The following is a 19895-nucleotide window of genomic DNA, read 5'->3' on the forward strand; positions in this document are numbered from 1 at the left end:
CCCTAGTGTGTCACAATGTTCAATATGCTTTCAGCAAAATCCCAACCAGAATACTTTTAAATCACCAAATAGTAAAGTTGATGTGCAAATTAATATGTGAAAACAGCAGACTTCTGAAGAAGCATCTTATATTACTTTGTTTAAATTTATTATGAAATATTTCATACGTACGAAATAGTATTTATGACATATGAAATATAAAGTCGAATAAAACACTGCCCAGCTTAGTAAATTAAATGTTCTCAATAGATTTTCTTCAGTATTATTCCCTCTCTTATATCCAAGAGATTTCAAAATGTCCCATTATTTGTATTTCTCAGCGTTCTCTGTCAGACCCCTCTTCATCTCCTGCAAATCCTCTCAGGCTCGCCTCTTGCTACAGACACAGAGGAGGCAGGCAGGACAGTGGAGGCTTTGTCAGGCTTCCTGCAGGTGTAAATCACTGCCTGGAGTGTAAAGGGAGGGCCCTGACGATGCCACTCACAGGTGCAGGCATGTTAATGCCTCCAAAGAGGAGAGTTTTGAAAGAGGTTTTATGAGACGTCTCACAAGGTCCCATGGGATGGAGAACAAGCAAAGTGCAGTAGTAATCCTTCTTGACTGTTTCACTCACTCACCCACCCACACAAACGACAGGCAATTAGGTCTTTGTCTCAGTCTCAGCTCTCTGGACATCATACACTTGGCACATAGCTTTTATTTTTCTTTTTTTAAAATATGGCTATTTATTTTAATTTTGCCCTTTGCCCGAATTCTCTAAATGAAAGAAATTATTTGAAGTGTTTTGGGACTTATTTCATGATGTGGTACAAGTTCAATGTTTGTAAATGCATTGTATCCTACAAACGAATAAATATTCTCCAATTTTCATGGAGAATATTGTATATGGTTCTAAGTTTGGCATTTAAAGTGTTTTTGACACTCACTCCTCTCACTTTTCTTTTGCTCTGTTTTTGGTGTCTGATAATTTCCCTTCCTCTTTTGGTCAGCCTTTAATTTTTCCTTAAAGAAATGTACCTGTATAAACATATATAGATAGATGTAGATACGGAGATACAGATACAGATATACATGGATAGATACAGTTCTTAAAAGTGCTGGTTGAGGTGTATATGTGTTAAAAATGAAGCACTTTTTCCCTCTCACTTCCTCAGGAGAAATGACAGATGAATTACAAACTTTTTGAATTACTAATTATCAAAGATGTACATCTCACTGTAGATACAAAAGCAAATTGATGAAAATATACAGAATAATAGTGAAAGAACTATACCTCATCATAGTCCCCTTTTTCTTTCCAATACATAAATATTTCCTTCCCAAGGAAGTATAATGACTAATTATAAACTCGATACATCAATATTCCTCGAATAAAAAGCTTAATTTTAAAATAAAAATAAATGGTATACCTAAGATGAGGACGACTGTCCCAGATAGATTACATCTGAGGTACAAACACAGTGACCCAAATTCTCCAAGTCACAATCAACTCTAGGACTGGGATTGTTTCCAAAATACTCAGTTGTACCCTTTACACTTACTCTCATCCCCAAGAGCAATGCAGTTAACTATTACCATGTTACCAGGAGTCAAGTCCCAGAGGATTACAATGCAGGTTACAAGGCATGCAATGAAAGAAATAGAGAATAGAAGAGAAAGTGAAAACCCACGTTTCTGTCATTAGCCTATACCAGAATCTTGTTCAACACAGGCAGCTGGGAGGGGAGCCAGGCCCAGAGTTTCTGACTCAATAGGTCTCAGAGGGGCCTGAAAATGTGCATTTTTAACAAGTTTCCAGGTGATGTTGCTGGTCTAGGGATCAGAATTTGAGAACAGGTAGTCTAGGTTTGAAACCAGTGCAATTCAAATTGTGGCCCATGGACCAGAGTCAGTCTGTGAACTGTTATTACTTACCTGTGATGAGATAATTACAGACATTCAGAATAAGAACTTAGAAGAGTTTTTAACAATATGATAGAGTAATTTTGTGTCTGCTATATTTAACAATACACAGTTTGAAGATGTATTTTCAATGTCTTTTTTTTTCTTTTTTTAGAAATTAATTTTTGTTGTATTTCATAAATGCATCGTTCTGTGCTGTGTCAAAGGCAAAAACCAACCGGTCGTTCTCCACAGATAGTTTGAGGTGCGCTGGGCCCAGTGAAAAGTGATAAAATATCTGTTCAATAAACAAAATAGTACATGAGCAGAAATGGAAGAGATATGATCAATGAGTACCTGGATGAGAGTTAAATGTTAAGGGTTGGGTCTCCCATCAGAGAAGCAAAGGAAGGAGAAGCACCTACATGAGAGAACCATAAATGTCAGAGTTGGAAGGGATCTTAAAATCATTTAACATAACTCACTCGTTTCATAGACACAACTTCCACTCCGCTAGTCAAGTTCAGCCAGTATAAGCAAAAGAAGTTGGTAGGCAACGCATTGTAAAACTAAAACTGTAAGACATACGTGTATTCATCCTGACTTTAAAGACCAGGAAGTTGACCTACAGATCATTTACAGTATTCCTCACAGCTCATAAGGTACAGACCCAACTCTCATTCTAAATCTCTTTCCAGCAAACACGATAAATCCACAGTTGACATGGAATTGAACAAGTAATGGTAGGATACATTGGTTTGCTGTCCCCAAAATGTTTTATAAAATTATACTGTTTCATTATTTCCCAGTTTTTTTGCCAGTAGCTAGATTAATTTTCACAAATGGCCCTGTAATCTTGTTCAAAAAAAATCAATTCCTGTGGTAAACTTGGGCAGTAACAAACTGCTTAGGCTTCCTACTTTAGCACATATAGAAAGTATGCTATTACTTCCCAATAAACCATAGCATGGTCTTAAACAATTTTGCATGTTTTAATATCTTGAACTATTTAAAACCCCATCATTTATCTCTTCTCTAGATGCCTTTCCTTTCTAAAATATATTATATTACTTTAAAAAATTCTCCATGAGCAAGAATAAATGGCTTAGAATACATTAATATCAAATGCATGTCATTTATACATATATTTACAATCTTTTTTGCCTAGAATCATCTAGATGGCAATCTTTAGTGTAACAATCCAAGTAATATTTTACTGTAATGCAGGCAATAAAAATTTACCACAATTTTGAGATTGCAAATGTTTTTTGTAATGATTATCTATGATAGTGAAGTAGATTGAAAAGAAATAACTAAGCATTGCTCTTTCAGAATTAACACTATAAAAAGTGTGAAAAACGGGACCTCCACTGACTTTCATTCTATTCTATTGTGCCTCTTAGCAACCCAGAATTTAATGCCTCCTGTCTTGATTACCTAGTTCAAGCTCCCTAAGCCTCAAATCACATAATGAGGTCACAAGATCCCTCCTGGCTTCTTAAAATATTAGTAAGTCAGTCAGCAACAGAGAATTGGCAAATGAGGAGAGAAAAAATGTGAATCAAATGAGGAAAATGAGATGCTTTGATATTTACTCTGTATTTTCCAACCACAGTAACTATTCTAAAGCTTCACTTTTTCTTTTTCCCCCTTAAAATTTTATTATCATGAAACTTCTTCATGGAGAGAGGAAACAACTAACTATACATAAATTAGTGTTCAAATCATCAGAAACCAAAGATGTTAAATTAAAATATATTTTTGTGATGTGGATATGGAGAAGTACAGACAGGATTGATCCATTGTTGCGTTTCTATACGTTAATAATGAATTATCAGAAAGAGAATTCAAGAAAATAATCCCATTTACTATCAAAAAGAATAAAATACTGAGGAATAAATTTAACCACAGAGATGAAAGACCTGTACTCTGAAAAATATAAGACGGTGATGAAAAAAGTAGAAGACAACGCAAATAAATGGAAAGATATTCCATGTTCCTGGAACGTCTCTGCTATCCAAAGCAATCTACAGGTTCAATAAAATCCCTATCAAAATACCCATGGCATTTTTCACAGACTAGAACAAATAATCCTAAAACGTGTATAGAAACACAAAACACCCTGAATAGCCAAAGCGATCTTGAGAAAGAAGAACAAATCTGGAAATAACACACTCTCTGACTTCAAACCATCCTACAAACTAAATAATTCAAAACAGTATGGTACTGGCACAAAAACAGACACATAAATCAATGGAACAGAATAGAGAGCCCAGAAATAAACCCATGCACATATGGTCATTTAATCTACAACAGAGGAGGCAAGAATATACAATAGGGAAAAGACTGTCTCTTCAGTAAGTGGTGTTGGGAAAACTGGAGAGCTACACATAAAAGAATGAAACTAAAACATTTTTTCATCCCATATATAAAAATAAACTCAAAATAGATTACAGACTTAAATATAAGACAAAAACTGAAACCATAAAACTTCTAGAAGAAACATACACAGTATGCTCTTTTAGATTGGACTTAGAAATATTTTTATAGATCTTTCTCTTCAGGCAAGGGAAATAAGAGCAAAAATAAACAAATAGAACCTAATCAAAAGCTTTGACACAGTAAAGGAAAACATCAACAAAATGAAAAGGCCACTTACTGAACGGGAGACATCTGCAAACAATATGTCCAAAAATGAGTTGATAACCAAAATATATAAAGAACCCGGACAACTCAATATGCAAGAAGTCCATTAAAAAAAAAATAAGCAGAGGACCCGAATAGGCAATTTTTTCCAAAAAATACATACAGATGGCCAACAGGTACATGAAAAGATGTTCAATATCACTAGTCATCAGGGAAATACAGATAAATCCACAATGAAATATCACTTCACATCTGTCAGAATGGCTATTATCAAAAAGGCAATAAATAACAAGTGTTGGTGAGGATGTGGAGACAAAGGAACCCGAGTATACAGTGGGTGGAAATGTAAATTGGCACATCCACGATGGAAAACAGTATGGAGGTTCCTCAAAAAAATTAAAAATATAACTACCATACAATCCATTCCTGAGTAAACACTCTAATTTGAAAAGATATTTGTACCCTAATGTTCATAATGTTCAGCGTTATTTATGATAGCCAAGATACGTAGGTAACCTAATTGCCCATCAACAGATGAACGGATAAAGAAGATGTGATGTATAACAAAGTATTAATCAGTCAGAAAGAAGAATGAAATCTTGCCATTTGCAACAACATGAATGGACCTGGAGGGGAATATGCTTAGTGAAATAAATCAGATAGAGAAAGACAAACTCTGAATGTTTTCACCTATGTGTAGTATCTAAAAAAACAAAGCAACCAAGCAACTGTAACAAAATCGAAACAGAGTCACAGGTACAGAGAACAAACTAGTGGCTACCAGAGGGGAGGGGGGTGAGGAGTGAGGGGGGGAGTGTCAAAACAGGTGAAGGGGATTAAGAGGTACAAACGACCAGTGATAAAATAAATAAGTCAGAGGGATGCAATGTATAGCACAGAAAATATATCCAATATTTTATTATAACTTTGGATAGTATATAATCTACAAAAATAATGAATCACTATGCTATACACCTGAAACTAATATAATATTCTAAGTCAACTATCCTTCAAAAAAATCAACCAGTCAGCACTGCATGACCAAAAAGTTTCAAAAGCACGGTACCCAGAAAATAAAGGGTAAAGTTTCCAGGCATCTTCTTTATTAGAGGGATAGACCTGAAGTTGTACTTATTTTGTAATTAATGGAAGAAGGCCCTCTTTGAAAGTTTTGTTTGAGGGTCAGTAATTAAACATATGCTTTGAAAGAAGGTCAAGAATGACCAAAATAATCATTTTTGAGTATTAATTTTAGTACCAGTGAAAACAGTTCTTAATGAAGTATAAAGAAAGAATACTAACAGTGTTCATGCTACTTGCCCATCCACTTCTGGGCAACAATTCCCCTAGAAACATCACTTTTAATGTGTTCATTTTATTTCAAAGAAGTGATACACGAAGGATGAGAGCTTATTTTGCCTGAAGCACTGACTAACAAAATAAGAAATAATCCTCTCTGTTTTATCAATGGATGATGAAACAATTGTGGTAGAATAGCCTTGAGTGCTGGGGGTGGGGGAACCATCACCAAGCGCACCTCAGCTTGTACATCCACGATGAACATAGAGCTAGCTGAGTGCCTGCCATTCCCGAAGAGGAAGGTGGAAATGACAAACGGAAATCTGAGAATAGAGATAATGAAGACAAAATATTAGGGCTGCATTTGAGGCTCTAAATGGGGCTTCACCACTTAAAGGAAAAGTTAACACTTTAAGGTTGTCAGAACTATAGCTATCCATGATTTCAAACCCAACAATCTGGTACTTCAGTAGGTCACATCTTGGGGGCATCCACCAAAATATGTCCCAAATTACTGACTTACATGGATGATAGCACTTCAAAAACATTTGGCTTTATCAGATTAGGACCTTCTTTTAAATGTTTTAACAATTAATGCTTAGTTTCACATAACTAGATTGCATAATTGTTTTTCAAAAACCCCCTTCACATGAATATATTATCTGTTTAATACACTATGATTCACTGTGTTTAGAACAGTGTAGCAACTAGCTTTGTGCTTTGCATAGTTCTTGAGTGTCTGATGAAAAGCTAACTTCTATAATGTGCCTGGGCATAAACGTTATATTGAAATACGGCTGTGAATATTTCACAGCAATATTATTAATTAGCTCCTCTAATTTGCCATATCACCTAGATTTTTAAATGACTTTCATCTTTTGCTTTTATCACCTTGTTTCCTTCAAGAGAGAATGGTCTTGTTTCTTCAGACCTACACTTTACTGTTGACCTTGAGGACATATAAAGGGGATGCCCTGTTCACAGGTGAAGAAAGGTTATGAAAACCTGGTTTTCTACTACTGGTAGAAGACTTCATTTCAGCATAATGTAAAGCAAACACCTATTCTTCCAATAAACACTACCCAAGCACTGGGTTAATAATTCATTTATTCAGTCTGTCAGTCTACAAGCCTTAGGTGTTTACCGTATTCCAGGCTCTGTGCTAGACTCAGATAAAGGATAAATCCAACATAGTTCAGTAAACGAATAAATGAATGAACAATTGCGAAAAACAGTAAATCAATGAATGATTGATTTGAGACAGGATTGCCTATTTATTCAACAGCATTAAATAGATAACCCTGAGAGCTCAACAATCTTTTTTGAATGGGTGGATCAAATAAGGAAGAAAACAATGCCTCCATGTGAAATTTCCATTCTTCCACAGAGGTGTTTGACCACAGATACCTGCTTTCATTTGGGGTCCACATTAGTAGGGTAAATGGGTAGGTGGCTCTTGTTACCTTGTTAAACTGACAAGGTACTAATGAGTGACTTCCCAATTAAAATGTGATACTTGTGTGTTATCTTTTGCTGCTAAGATGCCTTTTACTTCTAACGATTATCTGAACATAGGAAGATTTTGTCAGAATAATAAAACCCCCATCAAATATCTTAACCTTTCTATTCTATGAAAAGAGAATGCGGCCGTAGTTGAACTTCAGAGAACTTTGGAATCCTTGTTTGGGGCCTCCCAAATGATAAACAGGGGTGTAGGATCTAATAAAGTCATACCCAGAGATCAAAGCCTGTGAATGTTTCAAAGTCCATGAGGCTTTGTTGAAGGGAGAGAAAGTGAAGCTGTGTAACTTTAAATGTAGGAGGATTTTACTTGGAAACCTAATGCAGAGAAAAGAAGGGTGGAGGGATTCCTTCTCTCTTCACTTTTCCTTTACCACACCAGGCTGGCACCAGCCACTCACGTTCTCTGCTGTTCTGGGGTCACTGAAATTTATTTTAGAACTTCAAAGAATTGAATAATATGCATCCTCTAATGGAGTCATGAGACGAGGTAATAATAGTCCAGCGTATTCAAGCAGAACTGTTTGCCTGAGCAATGGCAGAATCTCAAGACAGGGTAAAAGTTAATGCCGTATTCATTAGTAGGGTGTTGGTGGAGTAACAGACATTGCCCAAGAATTTCCAACCTCAGGGTCATTTCGTGTGTGCGTGTGTGCATATGCATGTACGTAGAGGTATCTATATGTGTGTATATATATGTACATCTAAGAATATTTCTTGGATTTCCAATTTGTCAATGGCTCTTTAATCAACTGATTTCTGATGAAATTGACAATTCTTATGAATCAGACGGGCAAAAATTAAAAAGCTTTCCAATATACTTTGATGGAAAGGTTGTGGAGAATGTCTCATAAATGGAGAGCAACTTAGAAATATCTATTAACTATAAAAATCCATTTGCCATTTTACACAATTCCCCTTCGAGGTATTTAACCCTCAGGTACACCCCACACATAAAAGAAATGGGGTTTTTAAGATTATTGTGGTAAACAAAGAGTGGAAACACCTAAGAGTCCTCTACAGGATACTCCCTATAGCATACCATGCATCTCTAAAAGGGAATGAAGATGCAATATGGAAAAATCTCCAGGATATGTTGTGAAGTGAAAGGAGCAAGGTGCAGTGGAGTAGGTGTAGTATGTTAAATTCTGTGTAAGAAAGGAAGAGACATAAAAATATAAAATATGTAAAAATATTTGCTTGCATTTGCTGACATACTGGAGAGATACACAAAAAACTATTAAGAATGGTTACCTGTGGGGACAGTGATAGGAATAAGAGACAAAGCAAAAATGAAACTGACCAATGTATGCCTTTTTAATCCCATTTTTATATTTTAAAGATATGAATGTATTATTAGTCAAAATTGAAGATGTATAAATAAATTAGCATTTGATTTTTTTATTATTATTTTTTATTTTTGCAGTATGCGGGCCTCTCACTGTTGTGGCCTCTCCCGTTGCGGAGCACAGGCTCCGGACACGCAGGCTCAGCGGCCATGGCTCACGGGCCCAGCCGCTCCGCGGCATGTGGGATCTTACTGGACCGGGGCACGAACCCGTGTCCCCTGCATTGGCAGGCGGACTCTCAACCACTGCGCCACCAGGGAAGCCCTAGCATTTGATTTTAATCTTTACCTTTGCAATCTTGACCTCGGTAAAATGACATTCTCTGTGGTCAAGTGATGTTCAGAAGTCCCTGTAGCATAATTACCTTGTCATGCCTATAAATTCTTCTTGGATTTTGTGATGGTAAAGTTGGATGTAATCATTTAACATTCTTAAAGATCCACTTTGATTTTTGTGTTGGTCATTAGGCGTGTCCATCAATATTCTGATTCTCCTTCTTCCACATCTATGAAAGGACCATATTTTTGCTGCTTTTATTGAAATTAGGTGATATTACGTGTCTTTATTTGACTAATGAGCTATGAATGAAAGTGGCATGTCACTTCTAGGCAAAGGTATTTAATCACCAGAGCAACAATCCTTTATTCTTGCTGAAATTATTTTGGAGGCTTATATTAAAAAGAATTTTCCATCAGTCAGGTCCTTAAAGTGTCTTAGAAAGCAAGTTTACTGGCTGACCCATATTCAACGTGCAATATGAGAAAGAAAAGGAAAAAGACAAGAAACTGAAAGCATTAATTTGCAAGAGGTCTTTAGCTCTGACCAAACAATAATGTTCTCTGATCTGAAGACTCGGGGTTCAGCCTATAGTGGATATATATAAATCTTTCTCATCATGATTTGATGATACTAGCCATTTAAATTTAACTCCAAACAAACAAAAATTGCTATTTGGTAAGATATGCAGACTTGGAAGAGATGAAGGACTGACGAGAGAACTTGAGTGCCTAATTCCCTCATCAGTCATCTTTCTCACTGTACATCAATTACTAACCAATCACCTAGAAGACAGCATTAGTCAGTCACTCCCTGGAAGCCTGATACCTTCTAAGTACAAGGGGAACATCCAGATTCCAGGTCTACAGATTTCAAGGTCAGACTCAGAATCACATGATCCTGTCTGAGCAACATATTAGCATCTTGCAATGAGCCCTTGGGCTCACCACTCTCTAACCACGGCCCTCAAGATGACATCCACAACACACTTTTGATGAAATAGAGACCGTTATCCTAAAATCATCATTTTCATATAAAAAAAATTAAAATCCAACCTATCAAAATGTATATGCCTATCATGTAACTATAAATTTATGTAGTACTGTTTTACATATCTTGTAGGAAAAGAGTAGAAAGGCAAACTGTCGAGGTATATGATCAATAAGAGTATCAGAACAAATAATTAAAATAACTCAATTCTATTCAGGCTGAACATTAGCTAAATCTCAACAGGATTCACTGGCCAATTTGGTTTTTGAAGGTTTACAGGTGAAAAAATGTTCAGATGCGAAAAGGTTTACAAGTGAAAACAAGATCTATAAAAGCTCCAAGCTAATAAAAGCACACGAAAGTGCTGCTCATTTTGTTCTCACTTTGCTACAGTTCAATTAGGTTGTCAAAATTAAAATGAGGTTTAACACAAGTCAAATTTCCTCCTTTCAAGGCAGCACTCAAGATTTTTCTTTGAATTTTATAAGTTGTTGCTGACAAAGAGAGTACAGATCAAGAGCTGAATTGGAACATTCAAGGAATCACATATTCATAAAGTTAAAACCTTTTCCTGAAGTCTTAAAAAAAAACAGTATTAGATAAGTGAACTTCCCTTAAAATAGGATACGAACATGGAATTTACATTAGCTGCAGGCTAATATGTTAAATCACTATGGCCATGCTGAAAGATGTAATGTAGCTCTAGTCTTACGACATACCCACTTAGTCTTATTTTCAGCTTATAACTTTAACATTTAGAAATATTCCTATCACAAAGAAAAGGTGAGATTTAAATTATTCTTTGAACAAAACCAACAAAGCCAATTCTCTAAATATGTCATTTCTGTCTTTGAAGAACATGAGAAACACTTTGGTGATTCTTAACGCTCATCCCTGCCTTTCTCCTCCGCCAACTTTTCTTCCCCACCTTCCTTCTTCTTCCTCCACCCTTCCATCCCCTTTCTTTCTTCTTCCCCTCATATTTCCCTGCTACTCCTACTTCTCCTGCTCTTTCTCCCCCTCCCCAACTGTTTCTCCCTCCCTTTCTCACCATTTTGCCAGATGTGCAATTCCTGTTTCAGTGACAGTATCAATAATTAAGGCAATGGAACAAGAAAACAGCTTGGATGAGAGATCTGCAGGTGAACCAACATGGTTTGTTTAGGATCTCATTTACAACTTGTAATAGCCAATATCCAGGAAAAAATATAGCCAAGAGCCTTTATTTATGTATGTGTGTACGAGTGTATTTATGTGCACATGTCCATATTTAGATAGCTTGAAAATCATACAATCATACAACAAAGTATTAGCATCTCTACACTTAATGTCTTCCAGACAAAAAAGACACTTCTCTGCTGACTGAATGGAATAAAGTGTAATTGTCACATGAAATTCATGACTTGGGAAAGGGGAAACATTAACATCCAATATGGCAACCATACAGCTGTGCTAAAAGAAGGGAAGACTCTCCTTTTCACTTTACTGCTGAAAGTTTTATTCCCAGAGCACGGAGTTGCTAAAGCTGTCCACAGCTGCAAAACCAGTGTCCTCCTTTCATTTAAGGATAGTGGCACATCGAAGCCTCCTTCCTAAACACTCTGTTGTCTTGAAAGAATGCAAAATACTAACTAACTGTATGGGGTTAGATACTAAGTCCATTTTGAATCATTGTTGATTTCTTTTTACACATTTTAGAAGAAATTTTATTTAGAAAATTTGCCAAAAACAGCTGATTAAAAAATGTTAAAAAAAAACAAAACACCAAAACACCCAACAAAGACACGATGGCTGTAGCAGCTTGTCTCTAAGCTATCATTAATGTGTGTGTCTGGCTCTGTGTAGCTGGGATGGAACAGTCTCCTTGACTCCAGTGCATTCACACACAATACTAGCAACCACCGTTAGCAGTAGAGTCCCTATACCATGGGGAAGAAAAAAATGCAAAAGAGGAACAAAGAAACACAATTCCTTCTGTGTATAGCTTACAATGAGCCATATTCAATTCTTTTCTCAGCTTTTGAAACTGGAAAGTAAAACTTTATCACAGCTTCCAAAATACTAAATCTTGTTAATTATAACACTAAAGTGATATAAACAGATAAGTCACTTTAGAAAGCTGTGTCTCTGAGGAATTGCTGACATCATTCATTCTTTCATGTCATGTATCACTATGCGGTAAAGGACACTGCAGTAAGAGCTGAAGAGACATGAAGAAGCCTAAGACAGTACTGGTTAATATATGGTATAGGAGGAAGAAGATGGATACAAGATAAGTGAGAATTACATGGTTAAGAAACAGCAGCTGATCTCTCATCTGACATGGTACAGTGACAAGAATATGGACTTGAAGTTAGATGAACTAGGTTCTGAATATCTATTCCAATACTTGTGTTAGCAGATTTAAACTTATCCATAAAACAGGAGAACACTCAATTTGCAATACACTGCATGTATGTTGACTTAATAATACACTGCATGTGAAGAGCCTTCTACACTGCTTGCCCTATAGTGGTCATTGTATATGTGGCAGGGATAATTTGTAATTAAAGTGGTGTTGAGCTATTTCAAACAGTTAATGACAAAAATTTAAATAAATAAAAATCTATTTAATTAACATCTATAGATGGCATTGTTACTTTGACATTCTAAAAACCTTTTAATATTTAACATATTTAAGTTCAGGTAGCTTTTTGTTTTTGTTTTTTTGCGGTACGCGGGCCTCTCACTGCTGTGGCCTCTCCTGCTGCAGAGCACAGGCTCTGGACGCGCAGGCCCAGCGGCCATGGCTCACGGGCCCAGCCGCTCCGCGGCACATGGGATCCTCCCGGACTGGGGCACGAACCCGCATCCCCTGCATTGGCGGGCGGACTCTCAACCACTGCGCCACCAGGGAAGCCCTCAGTTAGCTTTTTTTTTATAACCAATTAGATCTTGAGAGTTTGGTATTTCAAAATTCTGCACTTTAGAGTACATCTGCTGACAACAACCCAACTTCTAAAATAGCGCTACCCAAACTGTCATCATGTATCTTCTCAACTGCATCATGCTAGCTGAGTAACTTATTTGATAAGAAAGACTTCAGTTGCTAACCTTTTGTCCATAACATGGTGAGACATCCCTAGGAACATTCTTTTATGGCTGTTACTGGCATATGCCAGTATTACTATTATAATATTGCCAATATTACTATGACAAGCACTAAAAGAAATGCTACTGTTTTTCTTAAGCACAATATTTTATATTTTTTAGCAGAGGTTCATGTGAATTAACTCATAAATTTAAATATACTGGCACTAAATGTCAGTATTCACTAATCTAATATATTATGGATGGAATAGACAACAAGTAACATAAATGAGTTCAGATAAAGAAGACAGTTATCAGAAGGCAGAGAATGATAATGACTGGAAATGCTACTCCAGGTCTAATTTTAATCAGCAAGAGTGATGAATTATGTTTCACAGCCTCACATCTGCTCTTCTATATTACTCTAATTTTTTTAATCCTGAAAATTGCATTTCTGACTCCTTTCCCAGTTGTTTTTCTCTTGCTTTCTCCCAGTAGGAGACACCGCCTGGAAATAGAAAGACAGGAAGAAGGGAGATGCGTTGGGGTCAGGTTTCTCCAGGGACTGACTACTCGAGTAGCAGTGATTCAGGGCAACAGGCTTGTAGCGTCCAGACCAAAGGTGCTATCAACTTCTTAATTTGGGGATAGTACATGATCTTCCTGCTGGTTCTTTCAACACCTTTACAACAAATACCTTGTATTTACTGCCCTTTGTATGAAGTATCAGAATGATTCCTGATTTTTTTTTTTAATTGACATCTACTAAATACAGTTGACGAACCTGTATATCCTTATCTTTGTCAAGTTCGAGAATATTTGAAGCACAAGGATAACCAAGAAAGAGGAGTCTGGGAAAGTCAGATCCAAGTGTCACATTCAACTTGTAGGAGACAAATTCCACAGAGTTCAGAAGAATAAAAGCTAACCTCAAACTCTTGAAATGAATATAGTACGAGACCACTGGGTTTTTCTCGAGGAGGAGATACTCTCATGATGTTTTGATTGTGAAAGTATAACTTCAGTAAAGGTAAACCCAGATGAAGCACAAAATCTGCAACCTCAGGCTGGCAGTGGCAACTAAAAAGAGTGTTTAGTAGTAGTGATGATGATGTTGATGATGATAACGACCACCCTCACCACCCTGCTGACTGGAATTCCAAAGTGAGGTTTTCTTAGTAAGGACAGCAAAACTAACTTCTTTTAAACTAGGAGAAAAACCTTGGGGATGGGTATCCCTACTTCCTCTAAGGGAGTAATATTTGGGAGACATCTCTTTGAGCGAATGAAGCCAGTTCACCCTCCCTCATAGATAATGACTTTGTGAGGGCTTTTTAATTTTTCAAATCCAACCAACGTTCCTTCTTTCACAAAACTCACACATAATACAGAATATTTAAAGAACTGCTCTTTAATCATAACTTTATACCCGTCAAAAGTCTAAATTCTGTGATCCTAATGGAAAGCTGATAAAATGCTACTCCAAGAAAGGTTCTCTAAATGCCAAAGCTGGGCGTAAGCAAATCCACACTCTTGAAGTGTCCATCTCCATCACACACTCCTGAGTATGATTAAGAACTCGTTCTCTTTGTGGGGTTCTCTTAGAAATTGCTAAGTTTGGCATCACGCCTAGAATTTACACGCTATGTACAATTTTCCTAAGGAAGAAGATGAGGTAAAAGTAATCCCCAAAGAGCAAGACTCCTCGGCACACCCTCCCTCAGGTCTGATGTAGGAGAACTACTGTTCACTTACAGGCCATTGATGACAAATTCTTGCAACAACACTTATGCTGAAAGATTCGTGGAAAGCGAAAATGTGTTTGAGCTGGAAATGACTTAAAAAGTCATATAATAAAAATATAGCGTTAAAGTCAAATACACAACTTGCATGAATTTTGAAAATAAGAGAGGTGAATTCTCACTGCATTGTGCTTGTTTATTTTTGTTTCTTTATTTTACTTTAGCAAACAACTTCAGGCTATGTCGCTGGACTGGTAGAAATTACACAATCACCCCACTGGGACAATTTTATGGAAAAGTCTGCCAAGTTCTGTTACTTCCATTGATTTTAAATTATTGAAAACTGCAGATGATTATAACATTAGCTTATTGTATCTAATGCTGATAGAAGAACTCTTAGTTTATATGTTCAGCTCTGATTCAACTCAGTTGAATTCTTGAGAAATAGGAAGAAAAGTCGTCTTATACATATAAGAAGGCAGCTAGAGAGACAGGCAGCCACTAGTGGACATTTATACCTGTTGCAAACTGAGCAATTGCTCTGAACACTGCAATTTGTCCTGAACTATTTTGGTCACGCACGATGCTTATGTTCTTTCTGTTCATAGTAATAGCTGCGAAATAGATTTTGGGGGGTGGGGTTAGATACACTCCTACAATTTTGCTCCCAGGATATAATGAAAGCAAGCCTCACAACACATATTTACAAAGCATTCATTATCAAGCAAGCCTAAACAGTTTGTACAGCCTGATCTGTAAACTCCCTGTATCCTACTATCTTGAGACAGACCTAACAATCTTCCTGAGACAGGATTCTATGACGCTTGAGCCAGAATTAGACAGCAAGAAACCCTCCAGAAGCCGAGTTCTTGTTTCAAGATCCTTAAGGGATCCCATCCTAAAAATGCCTTGCTAGATTTCTATATTTTAGGCAGTCCACATATCTTGAATGCCTTTAATTTCACCAGTGAGAGCCATCGAGTGAATAACTCAGTATATTCAATGTGTTAACTCACTGTGCTAATTAGCAAAAGCTTCAAATGTTGTCCAAGGCACAGAGAGCTGAAGTGCTTCTATTAAGTACTTCGGGAGGGTAGCCATTCGGAAATATTACTAAGAGAGTAAGAAGTGGATTTGCTGATAGAACAGCCCTTAGAAGTGAAATCTGAACTAACATGTATTTTCTTAAGTTCACATTGTTCATGCTGAAACATTTTGAAGTAAATTCCAGTTATTATAACAATATACTTCTGTTTTTCTTTTGGCTTCTTCTACTCTAAATATGATCTTCATTTTTCACAGTTTTCAATATCTGTGTCCCAAAGTACCAGCTGTTATGGGGGAAAAAGTTTAAATATGTGGATGGATTAATATAAAGTTCATTTTTTATGGAATACTTGTTATTATATAAATATATTATATATATATATAAACAAATTATATATTTTTAAATTAGCATGAATGGGTGATAAGAATATGTGATATTTACTTCTGGTGCATTTTCAAATAATTTGTCTAAAATAAATTAATCAATCATACAATATTTTAAAATTCGAAAATAGCTTTGATTCCTTGTGACAGGAAATGCTCTCCCATTTGGTCTGTTATCATTTAAATTACCCAATATCAATCCTTGTGAATTTTGAGCAGGTTATGAGAGAGGGTTAATGGTGCCAGAAGCATGGGATAACTCCTAGTTACTCCTGCTATAACTGCCTTAATTTATTTTAACTGTATAAACTATTTATTAACAGACAACGCCCACAAATTTACTTCTTCTTGGACACACCCATGCTGCGGCCACGGTGGCCTATGGTCTTGGTGTGCTGGCCTCGTACACAAAGTCCCCAGAAGTAGCGTAGCCCTCGGTGGGCCCTGTACTCATAAGAATTGACGTAGTTAGAGGAGTGTCAGCATTCTAAATGTCGTTATTTGTTTTCACTCCTTTGGGGATTGATGTCACATTGGTGCCAAAGGTTCCATTATCTTCTCAAAGGACACATATCCTTTTGTAATTACTATTCTGATTCTTCTGATTTGGGAACAATACATTATCCAGGTATATGAGTCTGAGGGCAGTTTCCGGATGTATATGGAGATGTAATTGATTAATTCTATGTAGTGCTTCCTTACTGTGCATTGGTACAAGGCCTGGCTTTGTTAAGTTACTCTTTGGCTTTTTATGTGGCACCGAAAATGACACATAATATTCTACGTGACTTCATAGGAGCAGTAGCTGCCTTGATAGAAATGCTAGAGGCTCTGAAATCAAACAAAACTTGATTCAGATGCCTAATTCAGATCTTGGCTAGTTTTAACCCTTAGATAAGATATTTAAGCTTTCTGAGATTTTAAGTCCATGGCCTAACATGTAATATGTGCTCATTAAATAACATTTATTACATTATTATTCTTGATTATAAGCATAATGGCACATTACTCAAGGGACATAATTTTGATATCTTTTTAAAACTTCCTTGGCTACATTAGTACCGTGAATGCTACAGTAATAGTAGAAAACTGTCTTTCATTTCCTTCAGGTATTCCCAACTAGGCCCACATGAGGCAAGAACATCCAAACTCTTGGCTTCCTTACTCCCAGGTGGTTCAACAATCCATTTGCCTATTCGATCAACATGAATCGGTAATTACAATGTGTCAATTGCTCAAAAGCCTCTAGGGATACCAAGATGCCAGTGAAGTCCTCATCACATCCTAAGGTATGCAATGAAGACATTTTATTCTTAATAGTCCCATACCACCTCCCTAGAAAAAAAAATACTTGAATTATGCTCATAAAACAGTAGGTACGTGAATCCATACCTCACTGAGAGTATGGTCTTACAGACATCAATATTGTCTTCTAATGTTTATTATCCGAGTTCATCAAATCATGTAAGCCATATGAAGACCAATTAGAAAATACATATTATTCCTGCATGTCCTTACTATTTCTTTCATGAGTTATCTGTCAATGAATAAACATTTTTAAAGCAAAATAGTCAAAAAGCATGAAAAGGAATCTATAAGCAATCACAATTCAGTGTAGAACAACTGATAACTCTTGAAATAGTGTTCATCATAAGCTTTTCAAGAAGAGTTCTCGAGACAAACAATAATGTCTCTGATAGAAAGGAAAATGTACAAACTAAAATGTTCATGTTTAATTGCTTTAATAGTGATTTCAAAAAATTATACTGTCGAGTAAAAACTGGCACAATATTCTTTACTTTCAAAAAAGGGAAGCTCTATCCAAAAACGAAAGCTTCTATTTAGTGATTTTTGAGTGATTATACTGCATGAAAGTAAAAAATGTCTCTGAAGCCATACCTGTTTACAAGGTTAGGCTTTTTGGCATATATTTTGTTGAGACCTGCCACGTAGGTGTTTTCAAAATGTGTTCCATTCTGAATCCAGCCAGGAACCATATTCGGTATGGCTTACGTCTGAAAGCAAATGTTATAATAAGCTAGAACTCTGTTTATATTTTTTCTATGTTGTAACTCTTCAGTAATCACCCCGGCCGGAACTTTCCCTTTTCTGACCATTGCAGTTGGGAATAATTTGTGCAGCCCAGTGATCAGAACACCATCTCAGTTATGTATAAGATTTGTCCTTAGGACCACCAGCATCCTTTGGTAAAGAGGGCTTAGAGAAGTCACTACAAATGATTTCTAGTCACATTATGCTCCTGGGGACAGAGGGCAGGGAAAGAAAGGGTGTTTGAAAACATGGGCTGGAGTGGATATAAAATAGAATAATCACCACTAACACTCCCTAGCTGTTAAAATAGTCACTCTCTTCTGATAAATGTTAATGTAATTTGCATGTATTTGATCTACTCATTTGCTTATTGTTCTTCATGCCCTTCCTACTAGAATAATTATTAAAAGTTTATACAAAAAATTTCAGAAGCAGAAAAGGCCACACCACATTGTGTAATGAACTGCGCTATATTTTAATATATATTAAAACTTCATATGACATTATTTGTACATGGTACCTAATGTTTAATTACGGAAACGTCTAAGAAACTTGGCCAAAACCAGGCAAAGTTTATCTTCTCTCGCATCTTTCCCGACTCTGTTCAAATTCCAAAGGTAATTTCTTGCAATTAAAACTGTTAAACGTAAAACTGAAAGGAAAAAAATTTCAAATAATTTGTATTGTAACATATTATTATTTTATAGGGTTTTGTGAAAATTATTTAATTTTCGAGAAATACGAATGCAGATGGATGTACTTTTTGTTGATAAGAATATTTTTAAATTATTATTAAAGACCTTTACCTCCAACATGGTAAAGAAAGGGCTCTTTTTCCAACTCTTTTACTGAGAACTACAAATCTTTTTCAAAGCAAATCTAACTGGAAATGATTCATTCTTAACTTCATTAACTGTGCGCCTGTTTATAAAAAGATGCTACTTGGCACTTTCGAGGAACCTGGTCTTCCAGTTCTCTGGGAGAAATTAGCGAATTAGATCACTAAGAACAAACCATAGCTTTCTTCAGAAGTTAGCAATTTTAGTTTTTAATCAAATAATCTCTTACATATAAAAAATGTCAGTGACTTTGCTCCTGTTACCCAGAGCTCTTATTCCCCTTTTGCCTTGCCTCTTCACAGCTCCGATGTCACACACACTTTGCATATACGCACTTATTATGTGCACATGCTCATCCATGTCATAGATTTCCACCACCAGCTGTACATTGATGACCCTATAATCAGCTCCTGCAGCGCCCCCCTCTCTCCTGCACTTGTCTGCTTACTGATACAGCACCCCTGTGTCCAGTTCCCACACTAGGTCACCGCCAGTGCAATCTCTCAAAACCACACATCTGCCCTGTTCACTCCCCTTCTTTAAATCCTTTGATGATGTTGGTGTTGAAAGGACAACAGTAATATTGAAAAGCCCTACTGGCTACCACATATAAATTTTAAACAAGATAGATATTCACATGTAGGCAGGACCTTGGAAATGATGGCAAATATGATTCGATTTCCTTTTCCATCTTCTATTCCATATCCTATTAAGGCCATAATCATGTCTGAGGTTTTGTATCCAAAAAAGCTTTCTTTGATTTACCCTCTGCCTACTCTAATAAAAATTCAGTCCCTTCA

The sequence above is a fragment of the Tursiops truncatus genome, chromosome 9 (genome assembly GCF_011762595.2).
Source record: "Tursiops truncatus isolate mTurTru1 chromosome 9, mTurTru1.mat.Y, whole genome shotgun sequence".
NCBI lineage: Eukaryota > Metazoa > Chordata > Mammalia > Artiodactyla > Delphinidae > Tursiops > Tursiops truncatus.